The 17,014-nt window shown below is 42.9% G+C and overlaps 2 long non-coding RNA genes across 45 annotated transcripts in view; both read left to right on the plus strand.

The window, feature by feature from the left end:
- Window positions 1-17,014, plus strand: part of LOC102555978 (uncharacterized) — a 310,738-nt gene that overhangs the window by 55,885 nt on the left and 237,839 nt on the right. The window lies entirely within an intron of this gene.
- On the plus strand, window positions 12,293-16,095 carry LOC147994976 (uncharacterized). Its single transcript, XR_015686912.1, has 2 exons — window positions 12,293-12,411; window positions 14,286-16,095. It is a non-coding gene; the product is annotated as an uncharacterized LOC147994976 (long non-coding RNA).

The following is a 17,014-nucleotide window of genomic DNA, read 5'->3' on the forward strand; positions in this document are numbered from 1 at the left end:
CTATGAGGTTGGAGTCCAGGGTCAGTCCATGTATAGTCTTTGGGTAGTGGCTTAGTCCCTGGAAGCTCTGGTTGCTTGGCATTGTTGTTCATTGACTTTGCTTTCTTTAGACCTGTGTTGGTAGTCTCATTTTAGAACTGTGTGGTCAGCCTAGAAGTATGACAAGCTTTAAAAAAAATCCTCCTAGGAGTTATATCAATAAACATGGCATTGAGAATTGGCCACCATAACCAAATAACAGTCAAATAAAAATTAACAACATACCATGCATTCCAACAACCCGGGCAAATGTTTTCGGGGGCTGAGGCTGACTCTGCTTTGCCATTAGGTATATGAACAGTGATGGGTTTACTTTAAAGAAGCAAAACTGATCAAAACCAACCCCCAAATCATGGAGTATAGGTGTGATACACCAAACTACCTGTATATAGATGTTTAATTACAGCTCTTAAAGTTACATGAAAGTCAAAAGTTTCCCTCATCTATGAATACATTTTGGACTTTTTACAGACTTATGCATATTAATTAAAATAAAGGGGGCATAAGACATGTAAAAATAAGTTACAAATAGTTAGACATTATTCTTTAGTCACTTTTCTGGGAAGAGGGCATAAGTTTCTATGGTTAGTTGAGTAAAAATTATCCCCCATAGATGTGGGTACTTGAACACTTAGCCCTCGTTTAGTGCCATTGTTGTGGCCCATGGTTCAGTCTTGCTGGAAAAAGTAATATCACGGAGGGTGGCCTTGGAGAGTTCATAGCCTGGACGCATTTCCAGCTTGATCTTCTTGCTTTGTGCTTGTGGTTGAGAATATGATCACTCAGCTTCTTGCTCTGGCCACCTGCTGCGATGGACTCTCCATCTAGAACCATAAGACAGAATAAACTCTTCTTTTCACTAGTTGATTTCAGCCATGGTGTGTTATCAAAGCAACAGAAGAGTTCCCAAAACAGTTTTATCTCAGTGCAAGTGGACACTTTTACAGAAAGGAAGAAAGAAAGAAGTTCAGAAGTATTGTTCAGAAGGCTGGTGGGAGGCAGAGGTCTGAGAGTAAGATGGTGCCTTTAGTAACATCTCCAGTGTATTGTGATAACTTGATCCTGTCACAAACCCAGAAGACTGGAATGTGTATGCTCATATTGGGAAGTGAGAGAAGATGTGTCTTCTTGGATGAGGAGTTGGGTGGTCCTGTCTCTCCTTTCAGACATAGATTAACAATGACTTAATTCTAGAAATATTGTCAGCAAGTAAAAATAAATAGACTAATGACTGTGGGCAAATTGTATGGTAATGTGTCTAAGCATTGTTTCCAGTCTGACCCTTAAGTATACATTAAATCAATCTAGATGGATGAGTCATCCTTCTCTTCATTAATCTTTTCAGACATTTATAGAGAAAAGGCAAAGTCTTTACATAGACCTTGTAAATGTGTTTAAGCTTAGAATGGATTTTTATTTATGTGCATAGCACAAGCAGCAGTTACTTCTAAATGATGGCTTGCTTTGAATGTTCTCAGACCTTCAAAATGTTTTATTTCCATCCTTGTGGAGGGAATCAGGGGTGAGCTGAAAGAAAACACATGAAGGCCAGTTTCCAATGGCATGAACTGGCCAGCCTTCTGAACTATGCATGTTTGTAGTTTATAGCGTCATAAGTAAAGGGGCAAGAGGATAAAATGGGTGAGGTGCACTCTCTTCAGGAGCTCAGCAGTAGGAAAGGGACTCTCAATCGGTGAGGCCCTGCCTCCAGGCTTCTTTGTTACCAAAATGATCAGTCTCACCAAAGGAAACCTAAGGCTGGATTTTACACCAAATACCAAGCCTGTGCCTGAGTGCATGTGTTGTCTTGTGTTTTTGCTATCTCTGACATTGCTGAAGATGCACCATCTCCTGTTAAACTGAGAGTACAGATCAAAAACTGTTTGCTGTGGTGATGGTTGTACATTAGAGTTGGTTCCTCCAGGATAGTAGGGTGTGTGTGTGTGTGTGTGTGTGTGTGTGTGTGTGTGTGTGTGTGTGTTGTAGATAATGGCATTGTTACTCTGTCTTTAAGTTCCTCTTGTTCATCAGATTTGTGTTCCTAAGAATGTGTTGTTTTTACTAGTTTTACTTTTGTAGTCTACCTTTTACTTTTGTTGTCTGTGTGTGTTTGTGTGTGTGTGTGTACACATGCATGTGCATGCACATATGTGAAGGCCAGAGGTTATTTTGTCTCAGGAGCCATCTGCTCTGTTTTTATTTTTATTTTTTGATGTGTTGTTTTTGTGTAACAAGGTCTCTCAGTAGGGCTTGCTGATTACCTAGTCACTGTCTGGTCATTGAGCTCTAGGGATCCACCTGGAGGGTGGGATTGAACTCAGGTCTTTGTGCATGCTTTCATAGCAAGTATTTTATTGACTGAACTATCTCCTCAGATTCCAAACTTTTGGATTTTACTACTCATTTGTACTGAATTCTTATTTTGTAGGGCACCATTCTAGATGTTGAGAATATTTTTGCTTCAGACACTTACACTCATGCCAGAAAGAATCATAGAAACAAATTCGAACAATGGCAAGGGGATGAGCACAGTGGGTTTAGAGGAAGAAATAAATCTTCTTGTGGAAGCAGCAGTGTTGACAAGGGTATGAAGAGGAGTGTTGGGACAGCTATGTGGCCAGGGCCAGGTTATGGTGGGTCTCACAAGAAGCTATTGGGGAGCTTTAAGTCAAGGATAGATGTGTTCTGGTTGGGAATTCAGAGATCTGGTTGGCACTCTGTGGATACTTTGTCCTTGAACATGGCCTGCATGTGAACTGGCAACATACCACCGTCGCTGAGCTCAAATGGAAGTCAAGAAGCCTGCTGATGAAAATGTACATCCGTGTACCCATTAAAGAAGACACAATAGGGGTTGGGGATTTAGCTCAGTGGTTTGAGCGCTTGCCTAGGAAGCACAAGGCCCTGGGTTCGGTCCCCAGCTCCGAAAAAAAAAGAACAAAAAAAAAAAAAAAAAGAAGACACAAGCAATCCAGCTCTCTCACTTCTTGGTGGACATTTAGGGGAGAGGAAACGGGGATACCAACGAGATGTATGCATCCAGTATTTATTGCAACACTCCTAAAATCTAATAAACACAATCAGCAAAAGAATGCGGAAAACCTGGTGTAGATGTACCATGGATTATCATTTAGTCACTAAAACAGAGTGAAGCCCCATTATTGGTGGCAAAAGTGACAGAACTGTAGACTATTATAGGCAGTGACACCAAATTCTGCGTGTTCTCAACCGTACAAAGAAGCAAAGAAAGTTGATATCAAAGAAGAGAGATGTCACTAGGAGATTTAAGAGGGGTGAGGAGGAAGAAGAGGTGGATTAAGGAAGGTTAGAGAGTGACTACTAAAATTCAATGAGAGAGAAATAAATGAGATGTTTCTATATACAACATGGTGAATATTGCCTATAACTTACCACATAATTTCCAAAGACTGAGGAAAGATTTCCTAGGCTGCAAAAAGAAAGAAACAAATGCTTAAGGAAGTGGAAATGACAAAATTGGAAGTTGGCTCATTACCTATTTTGTATGTATACTGAATTTTTACCCTCTCCCTTGTAGGCATACACAAGTATTAAAGTGTCAATGAATGGCTTTAAAAGACTGTTTGGAGGTCTTCCCAGGCTACCTGAAGCAGTATCTGCCTTTTCAGTGTGGCCAGGTCGAGAGCCGTTTTAATAGAGTAGATGTGTTAAGGTGAGATAGAGGCTCACGAGATAAGTTCCCCACTCTCGCTCTTCATGGGGGTAGGTAGTGAATCGGACTAGCAGATTTTACAGGGCCAACTCAAATTTGTTTCCATATCCTACTTCTCACTGGATTATTTAATGAAATTCTTCATTTTATACTTATTTTTATTTAATAACCCAATGACTCCCATTTGTGCTGTGTATTTCTGGGTATGGGGCAATGCCCTGGAGTGGAGTTGAGTATCAGAAATCAGATTTTAAAAACAAAAACAAAAACAAAAAGTAAAAAATGGACTCTCCCTTCCCGGGAAGCTATCAATTGTTCGTAGCTCCTCAGTTAGGGCTGGGGCATCATGAACCTCTTTCCACTCCACACTAGAATGTAACTGGATTGATCTTTTGTGGGTGACCACAGCTTGAGTTCAGAGTGCAGTGATTTTGTCATGTCCAGTAGACACTCTTGTCCTCCTGACCTCTAACCCTTACAATCTTTCAATCTCCATTCTCTCCAGTCTGTGAGCCTTGGGGAGTAGATGTGACCTCGACATCCCATGTGGTTTAACACTCTACACTCGGTTATTTGAACTTCGACCATGTCTGAGTTGAGGTTGCTATTGTTGGGATAAATCACCAGGATCAAAAGGCAAGTTAATGAGGAAAGACTTTATCTGGTTTACACTTGCACTGCTCATCACTGAAGGAAGTCAGGACAGGAACTCAAACAGGCCAGGAGCCTGGAGGCAGGAGCTGATGCAGAGGCAACAAAGGAGTGCTACTTACTGCCTTGTTCCCCGTGGCTTGCTCAGCTTGCTCTCTTATAGAACCCTGAACCACCAGCCTCGGTATGGCACCACCCACAATGGACCAGGCCTTCCTCCATCAATAACTAATTAAGAAAATGTGCTACAGCCAGATCATATGGAGGCATTTTCTCAATTAAGTTTCCCTCCTTTCAGATGCCTCTAGTTTGTGTGTCAAGTTGATATAAGTATAGCACAGAACAGTTATGATTTTTTTTGTGTTGTCATTGTCTATTATACAAAGACACTTCTCTCATGATATCTGATATCTGTGCTGTATCAATGGGTACAGAGATGTTAATTTAGAGGGCAGTTTGATACTATGCTTATTTAGCAGTAGTAAGTTCACTCCTACAGCCTGTAGGCACCCAACCATGATTTGTAATATCAGACACATGTTTCTTCCTGTGGAGGAGGCCTCAAATTCAATTAGAAAGCATTGGTTGTCACCTATAACTTTGCACCATGGACATATCTTGTCATGTCAGTAATTATTGTAAGTGACAGGATTCGTATCTGGGTAAGATATTGATGATGCCCCCTGTTCCCAGAAACATAGCACCTTCTGGTACTATGAGAGCTATGCATCAGAGAAAAAGAGAGATACTTTCGGGTCAGGATCAATTTGATTTCTCTATGAGTTGAGACTACTGTGTATGGTGTCTTCAGCAATAGAATCTTACCATCAAGTTCTTGTGGGCAATCATAAGCAGTGTCAATAGTCTGTATTGTTTGGAGCACGTTCTCTAGGACACCTCTGACCAACAACTTGAGAGGAACATTCCTACTTCTAGCAATGGGATTTTTATTTGACAACCATGGCTTCTGGGATGAACAAAATCCCCACGTGTAGCAAAACTCCAAGTCTTTTATATGAAGCTTATAAAAGAATAGGTTTCTGTACAGCTTTTTCAAAGATCCTTGGTGTTAGTTATCCCCCACCCCTCCTCTTTCCTACCCTTACTTTTCTAGTTCCTAGGTGGATAACTTCCTTACATTTTGCAGCTGAACTGTCTATTGTATTATATTTTGTGTGGGGGCCGAGGGAGGTAGAGTTATGTGTATGTGTTCTACTTACTATTTTTCTAATTATTATAGGACTCCTTAACTGTCAAGAAATAATCACTATTTGTATATTATTTCCAGATAGCATATGCATGAATGACCTGTATCTTAAAGGGAATCTATTTGATCCCATTGTAAGGCTGGTATAAATTTGACATTCATATCTGTGGCCTAGGCAGTACTGTCAGAGCTCACTGAATGCTATTGGCATGTTCCTCTGTTATAAGAATATCTGATTGAACTATTTATCAAACTGCTGACAATGGCTTATAAAAATATATAGCTTTATTTTTCCCTCATGCCAAATTAGGGAATGACAAGATATCTAAACAAGTGAATGTGCTTTCAACTCAGGCCCGGTGATTTGAGGTTGATCCCTGGAACCCATGGTGGAAGGACAGAAGCAACTTCTAAAAGTCATTCTCTGACCTCCAGCTTTGTGTCATAGCAAAGGTCTCTCTCTCTCTCTCTCTCTCTCTCTCTCTCTCTCTCTCTCTCTCCCTCCCTCCCTCCCTCTCTCTCCTTCCCCCCCTCTCTCTCTCACACACACACAAACGCACACACACACACACACACACACACAGATACACATTATCATCATTAACAACAACATCTAGATGTGGTCAGTTTAGAGCTGCAGGGACCTTGTGAACTTGTTGTGTCTCCTTTCAGTGCACAGATTTTCATTTCCCAAATCACCATGGCCCAAGAAGGTGACTTCAGCCACTCCTTGGAAATTTCAAGCATCAGAAAAGAAGAGATAAAAAACACAGCACAAAGGAGCTGAGGCATCAGACATTCAAGCCATGTTTGTAGGTCACCATGTGAACCTTTCACTTATAGGTTGTTGGGAAGAATTTACACACACAGCCCCTACTATCTGTTTCCTCCCAACTCTGAGGGTACAGTCTTTGTTTCTGTTGTCCTGGTAACCACTTAAAACAGGATCTTTCTTCCTATGGGGGGGGGCGCAGTAGAATCACACACAGTTCCTAATATATTCAGGTCAAGGGAACATGATTTGACACTCTTCTAAATGGGATAATACCTCCCACTCCATTTTATCTCAGCTGACTCATCTGTACCATCATCCTATCATGATGTCTTGTAATTCTTTCCACTTCTTTCTTTCTTTTTTTTTAATAAGAGATGTCTGATTTAGTGAGAATGATTTTTTACATTCAAAGTTGAATACAAGCAGATAAACCTCACCCAGTTGAAATGGGGTAAGAGAAAATTTCCTACATAGAGAGAAATCTTCAAATAGTTCTATTAATATGTGCATCTCTCCTGAGCTGGGCTTTCATATAACAAAGGAATTGGGGGTGGGGTGAGGCCCATTTCATTGCATAGTGTTCCCGACTCAGCAGCCAGGTTCTATTATTACTACGGAAGGGGTGGAAAGGGATGCAGAGACCACAGGTTCAAAGAGCCTGGTCCTTAATTTCTTTACTGAAATCTGGAGTTGGGATGCTTCCCATTTTCACTGTGGCCATAGGAGGGCAATCTGCGGGTCAAGCTGGGACACAGTTATGTCATTGCTACTTTTGAGCTAGCGACTTCAGGACACAGACTCTCTCACATCAGTCTATCGTAGAAAGTGGAGAGGATGACGCTATAGTGACTGAGGCTTATTTGCAGCTTAATGAGCTGTACCATGTAAAGCTTTTAGCACAGAGTTTGGTCCAATCGTGGCTCCTTTAGAATGATTGAGATTATAGATTCTGCTCAGATTATAGAAGAAAAAAGAACTCTATGTCATTTACCATATAGTTTAAAGTGCTTTAAAAGATATTCTTGAACCCTGCTTAGGGGTCATCACTTATATAACAGCCTATTAGTTTTCCATTGATTCAAGAAGTGTTTCACACCTAGCATGTGCATGGGCCTTTTTAGTGGTAGTTGAGGAGGAGACAGGAAAGTACCCACTGACCTAGGGGAGTTTACTGCACACGGGAAAAGACTTGAACAGGCAATTGTATGCCAGAGAGAAAAATAATGCAAAATATGATGTTTTATTAACCTAAGAGGAGTTGGGGTGGGCTTGGGGTCATGGCTCTGACACTGAAGTGCTTTTCACAAAAACATGAAGGGCTAAGTTTAGATCCCCAGCATGTAGAAATCTGGTTGGGGTGGTGAACACCTGTAATCCCAGCACTGTGGGAGGAGACAGGAGGGTATCTGGTGTACACTGGCCAGCCAAATTATCAGCATCAGTAAGTTCAAGCCTCAGGGAGAGACCCTGTCTTAAGTGGAGAGCAATTGAGGAGACAATAAACATCTACTTCTGGCCTTCACATGGCAGACCCATGTATACTTACTGGCACACAGCAGTGTACATGTGTCACGAATACACACATATGTGCTATCCATGCAGACACACACACACACACACACACACACACACACACACACACACACACGGTGGGGGGCGGTTTAGAGACAAAGACAGGGACAGAGAGAGAGAGAGAGAGAGAGAGAGAGAGAGAGAGAGAGAGAGAGATCAATGGAAGGAGATAGTTATCAAGAGTATCATGTCTGTGATAGTTCCTGAACACATGAATTATAAGACACACCTTTAAATTAGTATAATCTTGGAGGGTAAAGAGAAAAGAAATCTTACATTAAATGTGTATTTTAATTCCTATTTTAGTGTCAGAAATGCATGTGTGTAAAGAACACTGGAAGCGTCTTCCAACTGAGAGGAATGGTCAACACAGGAAGCAAAACTCTCGGTTCTTGGCAGGTGACAGCACTGAAACCAGCTGCAGCAGGTGACTGAGTACCAGAGGGAAGATGAGGAGTGTCAGAGTTTTAGCTTGGGGCTCTTTTTGGGGGCTTCCTTTCCATGCAAAGGATTGTATGGGCTCCTCTTTCACCTTTCCCAAAGCTCCTGTCAGTGTGCAGAGTTGTCATGGTCATTGAGGAAACCCTCTGGATTCTGCTGAGGTGATGGAAATGGTGTGACCCCCAAATGCCTTTGCATGGGCAGAGACCAGTAAGGAGAGCAAGGCATGTATTTGTCTTTCTCTAAAATGAGTCATGCCGCTCCAGTTCAGTTTGTAGCTCTTGTGGCCCACAGAAGAAAGCCCACCATAGCCAAACATGTCCGTGTGAGCCAGTCACCATTGAAGAACAACCAGCTCCTCAAGCCAGCGGGGCACACCTGCTGCTATTTGACTACCTGTGAACCAAGCTTCTTGCTCTTTATGTTCCAACCGCTGGCCTTTTCATCCACTTATTAGATGTGCTATACTTCCATTTGCTGTTTGAGTTCTCTGTCGTGCCTTAAAGGATCGTTACTCCCACTCTTTGCCTTAGTTCTGTTCTACATCACAAGTGTCACAGCTTTCTGAGTTCTGGCCCAAGTGGCGAGAGTGACTTTTAACACACTAAGGTCTCCACTGTTGAGTATTCTACCACTAGACCAGAACGCAGTGATTCCTGCCATGTTCCTTTCTTGATTTATTTCTTGTTTTGTTTGGAAAATTCTTCAGTATGCTTTTATCTCTGGTCTCTTCAGCAAGTTCCTTCCTCCTCCCTTCTTTCCTTCCTTCCTCCCTTTAGCCTTGTTCAGATGTTCTTGTAAATAGCATACTGTCTAAGACTTGAGACAACATGCTTAAGAATGAAGCTGATAACGCTAGCACCTGATATTTATGGTGCTGTGTGTTAGCCTTGTCCAAAGTAAGCGTCATTCATGGAAGTAAGCCATCTCTGATCTCCAGGAGCTTCATTCAGACCAATGAAGATCTCCAGCTTTGACCATTGTGATCTCTTCAGTAGGGAAGCACCTATTCTCACTGGCCAGCCTGGGTTTCCTGACCAGTCATCATGGTAAGAAAAAGAACTCTGGCCCACATGAAGTTCAGCTTCAGTCTATCTGTGAAATCAACATGGAGCCAATCTGATTCCATTAAGAACAAAAGAACCATGCCCAACACAGTCACATTTTCATGCAATTAAACCTAACAGCTATGTTTGCTCCGCACTCTGCCTAGCTTTGAAATATTGTTCTTCGAGTAAACACATTAGTGCCTTTTACTTCCTCCTTAGCTTCAGTGCACACAGGGCAAAAAGGCCCTCACTGGACTAATTCCTAGTGCCTGTCCCTGATTCCACAGAGTGAATACAAGTAGCGTTCAGCTGTTTGGTTGAACTGGGCTTAGCACCCATATCTAGAAGGACTATCATATCAGGATGACTGACTGTTTAGCTTCATGTGCTTTTCAAGGGACCAAGCCATTTCCATCATGGAGACCTGGACATTAGTTTGCTTCCTCTGACACTTCCCTCCAGAGTCAGCCAATTTCATCCCACACCCTGGACAGATTAGCAAAGCGAGGCCCTGGATGTTTCTCTCTAACGTGCATCAATCACATTTACCTGGGTGACTACTTAATATGTACATATTGGGAGAGTCACCTCATCATTTTTAAATAGTGGGTCAGAAAGTGGGTCTAGGAATTTGCATTTCTGAGAAGTCCCTAGGCTCTGAGCTGTCATGGCCTTGATGTGGTAACAAGATCAGTTTGTTATGGTTTACCAGTGAGATGTCCTCCACGGGCTCAATGTGTAAACACTTGATCCTCAACTGATGGAGTGATTTGGGGGAGGTTGTGAACTTTTAGGAAGTAGAATTTAGTTAGAGGAAGTAGGCCATTAGTGGGTCAGGAGGACATGCCTTAAAGCTAAAACCTGACCCTACTTCCTGCCCAAGTCTTTTGTGTTATTATGTGACGTATGTCCACTGCCGTGAGTAGGAGCTCGTCTGACCAATGTCTTCTTTGCCCACAATGGACGATCCTTTCTGTAAGTTTGTAAACAGCCAGTATCAATTCAACACAGGGTTTGTTTTTTCACACTATATTTGCTGTCTACGACCCGAAGAGGTCCTTCCCTTATGTGTACTGGTATTAAGTATCAGTAAAGGCCTATTGAGGAAAAACTATCATATTTCATTTTGGTCAAGACAATGGTATCTCTGGCCTGGGTGGAGACCTAAGAATCCAGTTAAGGTGGATAATCAGTTAGCTAAGGCACCACCCCTCAACAAGGCAAATCCACCTTAAGTCATGCTTAAGAGATAGGAGGAACAATTACCTGTTTTATGAGATAATGTACTTTCTTTCTCAGAATCCCCACCCCACAGTGCAGTCAGTACAATAACCATGAGATTGCTCCTTTCTAACCCTGCGTCCTAACCACCCTCCTCTTCTGTCTTTTGGGTGCTGGCCAGAGTGTAAGTATGATTTTTCTGGCATTTTCTCTACCTTCCCACCCCCAGCTTTATTACCAGTCATCTGCTTGTCCACCGCATGGCTAACCACAGACCTAATGTAAACGGCATGGCTTTTTCTTGTCCTCCGGTCAATCTCATCCCTCTGAGCAGCTGCCTAGATTTATAGTTTGCCTGCTTAGAGATTTTTCTTTTGAATTAGAATAAAATTCCCTCCAGCTTCCTTTCAAATCTGTTCTTAAATTTTTTTTTTAAATCAATGTAACTAAGAATTCTACTCTGGGAACACCGATGTCCCTGGTCACATGGGCATTAGTATCTGATAAGGCCTCATCCTTTCTTGGATAGTTAACCAGTTATCCAATGTCAAAGATCTTTTTGAGGCCTGATCAGAATCTCTGGAGAATTTAAGAAACGTTCTGGCAACATTAGATCGCCTTCTGGCAAGATAATTTCTAATGGGATTAGGAAGATAGCTTAATTGGTAAAATGTTTGCTTTATTAGCATAAAGACCCCAGTGTGAGCTCAGGAAGCTGTGTAATGTCTAGCAGAGCAGCTCTCACTGGCCATTGCAGTGGTGGAGCGGTAGACACAAGAGTTCCCAGAGTTCACTGGATTTTCAATATCCCCTACCATGTGAGTCATTGGCCAACGAGAGAGGGCATCTCAAAACACAAGTGGATAGTACCCGAGGAACACTATCTGAATCTGATCTTTAGCTTTCACATGTAGGTATGCTCATGTGCACACATCTGTATACACACACACACACACACACACACACACACACACACACACACACACACATTGCAAATGGCCTTTCCATCTTTTATGATAGTCGACTCCCACAAGCCCTGAGAGATGGAAACTTATTCCTTTACCCTAGAGAGGCGGGGTGCTGAGAAGTCCTGAAGTGGCAATAACTCGGTCTGTCCAATGTGGCCCTCCTCCAGGCTCCCAACGGCTAGTTGTACCACTAGGTGAAAAGCAAAACAGAAAGGAAATGACAGCAATCCCTTCTGCCGGGATTTGAAAAGCACTTTTTTCTGCCCTTTGGACTCTAAACCGAGCTTACTTCTAATCTAAAGAAAACACCGAAAGGATTGCAAGGTCTGAGTACCTATTAATCAGAGAAGAAAAAAATCCCAACTCCATACACGCATTATCAGGGAGAAGTTACACTATCCATTATTCTGATGGGTCCTAGAGGGAGGTTAAGGCTGAGATCAGCTCCAAACACATGCAGTTTGTTGGCAAGGGCCACAGTGGGGGTGTGTGCTGTGCTCTTTTTTAGCCCCACTAAGGATAATGGCATTTGTGGACTAAGCAGCTATCTGTTTAAAAGTGTAACTCCAAATAGAACCTTACAAAGGGGAGAGAAGGAGGAAAACCAGGAATGAGAGAAGAGATAATGAAAGATGAGTGTTGCGCTCGTCCTTACGTCCGAGAAATTCACCGTCTCATCCCATTTCCGGTTCCTGTGCTGATGGCCCTGGGAGTCATGCCCAATCTTCTGACCCCAGGATTGTTCTTAGGCGGTGAAAGACTCCCCACCCCCATTTTTCTGCTTACCTTGATAAGAGGTAAATTTTGTGTTTATTTCCAGATAACTAGGGGGAAGAGCTTTGCTTGAAAATGAGCTAAAACTGTAGTTTGGCTGAAGTGTTTATGAAAAGCAGGGACGGGCTGACAGGAACCCACAGGTTTGTAATCTGGTTTCTCTTTCAGCGTTAAGATTTTTATTTCTACAGCTTGCCTGGCAGTTTTGTGTGGCTTTGGATTTGAGTCCATGTCTTTTATATTTATTGTTTTAGAATCACTGGCCTCAGTAAGTCTTCCTGTTACATAGATTTCCAGTAAATGGCAAAAGCCCTTAAACCTGTCTGCAGTCTTAGTTCAGAGTGGCCAAGGCCTCACATGGGAGGGCATCCACAGAAGGTCTTGACTGTCATGTTTATTTGCTTGCTTACTTCGGAGGTAGGAGACTGCCCTTTGTCCCAGAGGTTTATGATAATCAGCAGTGAAAGCCAGTGTGAGCTAAGTAGCTGGGCTCCAAGGAAGCTGGCCCAGAACCAAAGCCCAGTCAAGGTCAGAGTGGGATGCTGTTGTCGTCGCATTAGCATTATCATCATCAATATGATTCTCCAAACTCTTTTTAATGGGGCCAATTTACTTCCAAGTCTGTAAGCAAGGCACAGATCCCTTGTCTTCTGTTCAGCAGCCATTAGACATCAGTAAGGCAGAGTCAAGCCCTTTCAGCTCTAAATCTGATCTTGAGCTTTTCCAACAGTTACTTTATCCACCCGGCAAACCCCCCATTAAACTCTGATTCAGACGGCAAAGCTTCAATTGCTTCCATGACACATGTTGCTCATAGCGCTTCTTTTCATGAGCGGAGTTTTCAAAGCGATTCCCAGAGACGTTGCTTATACAAATGGTTCCAGCACACCTAGATAAAACATCAAAAACGAAATGCTGTGTTGTGGATAAGAGCATGGAGCAGTGCCTGGGTTGGAAACCCCAGCATCCACATAAGCTAAAATTGGATGTGCGCGCCTGTTACTCTGGCAGTGTGCCCCGACTTGCCAGCCTAGCACAAAGATGAGCTTCCATTGATTTTAGGGATCTTGTTACAAGCAGAGAGCAACAGGGAAGACACTGGATGTGCTGCCCCTCTGGCCTCTGCATGACATTCACAGAAGGACACACCTCAACACACACACACATATACACAAACACACACACACCACACCACACACACACAAAAACACACACACTACACCACACACACAAACAACACAACATACACACCACAACACACACACCCATAATACACACACATACACCACAACACACACACAAAAACACACACACTATACCACACACACAGACTCACACACACACAGCACAACACACACACAAACAACACAACATACACACCACAACACACACACTCATATACACACCCCATAATACACAAAAACATACCCCACAACACACATACACTCACACACACACCCCACAACATGCACACACACACACCCCTCAACACACACACACAACACAACACACACAACTTGTATACCAAAGTACCTTAAAATTCTGGAGTATTCTGGACAATACTCCATACTTGCACAACAAACATTTTTACTCAGGAGTCATCTCCCCAGCCCAGAAACAGACTTTTAGAGTACCATCCAATACCTTAGAGTTCTAGAAGTCAAAAGTCTGGGCAGCCTCAGTAAGCTTCTCTACTTAGGGCTTTAGTGACTGAAACAAGGTTTCAGCCTGCCTGGGCATTCTGGACAAGTCTGCTTTGAGTCCACTCTGGTTGCTGACAAATTTCCGTTCTTGCAAGTCTGGAATGGAGCTTCCTTGTACTTGGTGGATTTTTTTCCGATATGTTTTTGATGCCTTTCCTCACCAAGCCATCTTGTCTTCATCTATTTGTCCCTAGAAAAGATTGCTGCTTATGCGCGTCCCATGGGAGTCCCTGCAATGTCATTTCAAAGCCAGCGATGGAGTGTCCGTCCCTTTGCACTGAACCGCTTTGTATTTTTGTGGTGTTGCAGGGGTCTGTCTCACTCTCCGGTTTGAGATTGGTCTCAATTGTAGCATCCTCCTGCTTCAGCCATGTAGGTGGGCCCACCAGCGTGCGGCCTCTACCTCACACTGTAGTCTCACGTATTTCCTCGTCCCGCACCACCTCCAGTGCCTGTGACTGAGCTGGGCCTCCAGATAGTCTGCCGTGAAGTCTACAAATCAGTGACCTTAATTTCACCTACACAGTCTGATATACCACAGATCCTTGGAAGTAACGCCGGAAGGCAAAGCCGAAGGGGCCATCTTCGAATTTGCTTCTTGTACCCTGCTCCTCGGCTTAAAGGGAAACAATGGTTAAACAATCAGCTGGCCTGAGCAGCTCCTCTGTTTGTAGAAGATGGGTGGATTTGAGAAGACGGGAGGGGCAGAGACAAGATTTAAGCCGGTGCGTGAGCAGTACTCTTTCCGTAGCCTTGTGCGCTTTCTTGGCGGGCAAGCCTGCAGACCACACATGGCATCATCTGTTACAGGAAGCCTTGCAGGCTTGACGGGTATCCGGACAAAATGGCATCCAGAAGCCTAACTGAAGAGGCTGTGTTGCAGATTGAGAAGGGCCCGTTTCCTCTGTCCAACCATTCTCACGTCAACCTCAGTGTATTGTTTGCTGTCCTTTAAGAAGACTGCTGTTTGTCTGGAAAGATCGGCATAGTTCTGGCAGATTTGTTCCTCCTTTAACAAATCACTAAGTCCATAAACGTTTAGTAAGAGTCAGTTTTACTCCAGGCCCTGAATTAGGTATAAAACATCATATCTGTCCTCTGAGAGCCTCTAGCTGTAGATACTCCTGTCCTTTCACCAGATGACTTAAAAGGAGGACCGAAAATGAGGTGGGAATGACTAGCGGTGACATTCAGAAACCTCAGTGGTAGCTGTGGCCAAAGGAGAGACTTTCATTCCCCAGGTGTTTCCACTAGAATGTTCTATGAGGACATGTGTAAATCCACACTGTCCAATCGAGAAGCCAGGCCCACGTGTAGCTATTGAATGGGACTGACCAGTAGGAGGCAGATTGGATTACATTTTACTTAATTTTAATTTTAAATATTAACTGCTACGTGCAACCCCTGTATTATACAGCTCAGAAAATACATACTCTGGAACCATTCATTCATTTTTTTCAATGTGTGTGTATGTGTTCCTGCATGTGTGTTTACATGTGCATGGGAATGGGGGGGGGGCAGGTCCATGTCAATTACATGCATCATTCATTCTCCATCTTGGTTTTTGATTGCTGAGCCTTGAGCTCACCAGTTTGGCTGATCTGGCTGTCAGAAGACTCCAGTGTCTCTGCCATCTCCCCAGGAAAGGGGTTATAGAGAGGCACTGCCCTACCTGGCTTATTTAAGTAGGTTCTGGGGATTGAATTCAGATCTGAAAGTTTGCATAGCAGGCTCTCAGCTGACTGGGCCATCCACCCCCCTCCAGCCTTCCCATTGTTCATTCTGTTGGTTACTTTTAATTCCTCCATGATCTTCTGTTCTTCAGCTTCGAAAGGTGTTTAAATCTAACATCTGAATCACCTTCTCATGTAACTTAATTCTCTCTGATTAATTTCTAGCATCAACATTAAGATAATGCAAGCCAAAGAGTTTTTAGAGGTAGATGCAAAAAGCAAAACTACATAAAATTTATTATTGTATAGAAATACAAGAACCACAAACAAATATGCCTATATAATGTTTATATTTTTATTTTTGATTATGCGTACATGTGTGGCTTTGTGCAAGCGTAGGTATAAGTGTCTGTAGAGATCAGAAGATGGTGTTGGATTTCCTGGAGATGGACAGTGGTGATCCCCCTGCTGTGGGTGTTGGGATCCACACTCTGGCCCTCTGCAAGAGCAATGTGTGATCCTAAGCACTGGACCATCTCTCTGTCTCTGTAAAGAATTTTAAAGCAAGCTGAGTAAGGTTAGCAGGAAGCCTAAGGGGTGGGAGGTAATTCATTGGATGATGTTGTTTTAATCCCGTGTCTGGGTGATCCAAGCAAACACATTTTCTGCCGTTTGAGGAATGCTGGCAACGTTACCCTTCCTCCCCTTTGAGGAACCATGGCAATATATGTTTGTATCATCCCATGTAGACAGTTGCTCTAATGCTCTTTCCTGATCTAATCTCCAAACTCACGGTTAACAGATTTCTGCTATGATCCCAGTTGCGAAGAAAATTATTGTCTGTCACTTGAGTGTTGTCCCAGTCCTAGCTCACTAACATTGCTCCTTAATAATATTCTTAATAATATTCTACAATAACTTAGAGCTGTTTTGTCTGAACACTGATTCTATTTTTTCCCATTTTATGAAAATGAAACCATTTTGCTCCTAGTTTCTATAGAGCCTGCCATGATACTTGTAATAACTATGGGAGTCTTAGAGGGTTTTCACCATTTACCCTCGCAATATCATTCAAAAATGATTTTTATTTTATATACGTGAATATTTTGTCTGCATGTATGTGCAGACATGTGCATCATGGCGTACCTTGTTCCCACAGGGGTCAGAAGATGTTAGATTCCCTGACCTTGGAGTTATAGACATCCTGTAGGTACTGGGAACTGAAGCTATGCCCCCTGGGACAGGAATAT

The sequence above is a fragment of the Rattus norvegicus genome, chromosome 4, assembly GCF_021556685.1.
Source record: "Rattus norvegicus strain SHRSP/BbbUtx chromosome 4, alternate assembly SHRSP_T2T, whole genome shotgun sequence".
NCBI classification, from domain to species: domain Eukaryota; kingdom Metazoa; phylum Chordata; class Mammalia; order Rodentia; family Muridae; genus Rattus; species Rattus norvegicus.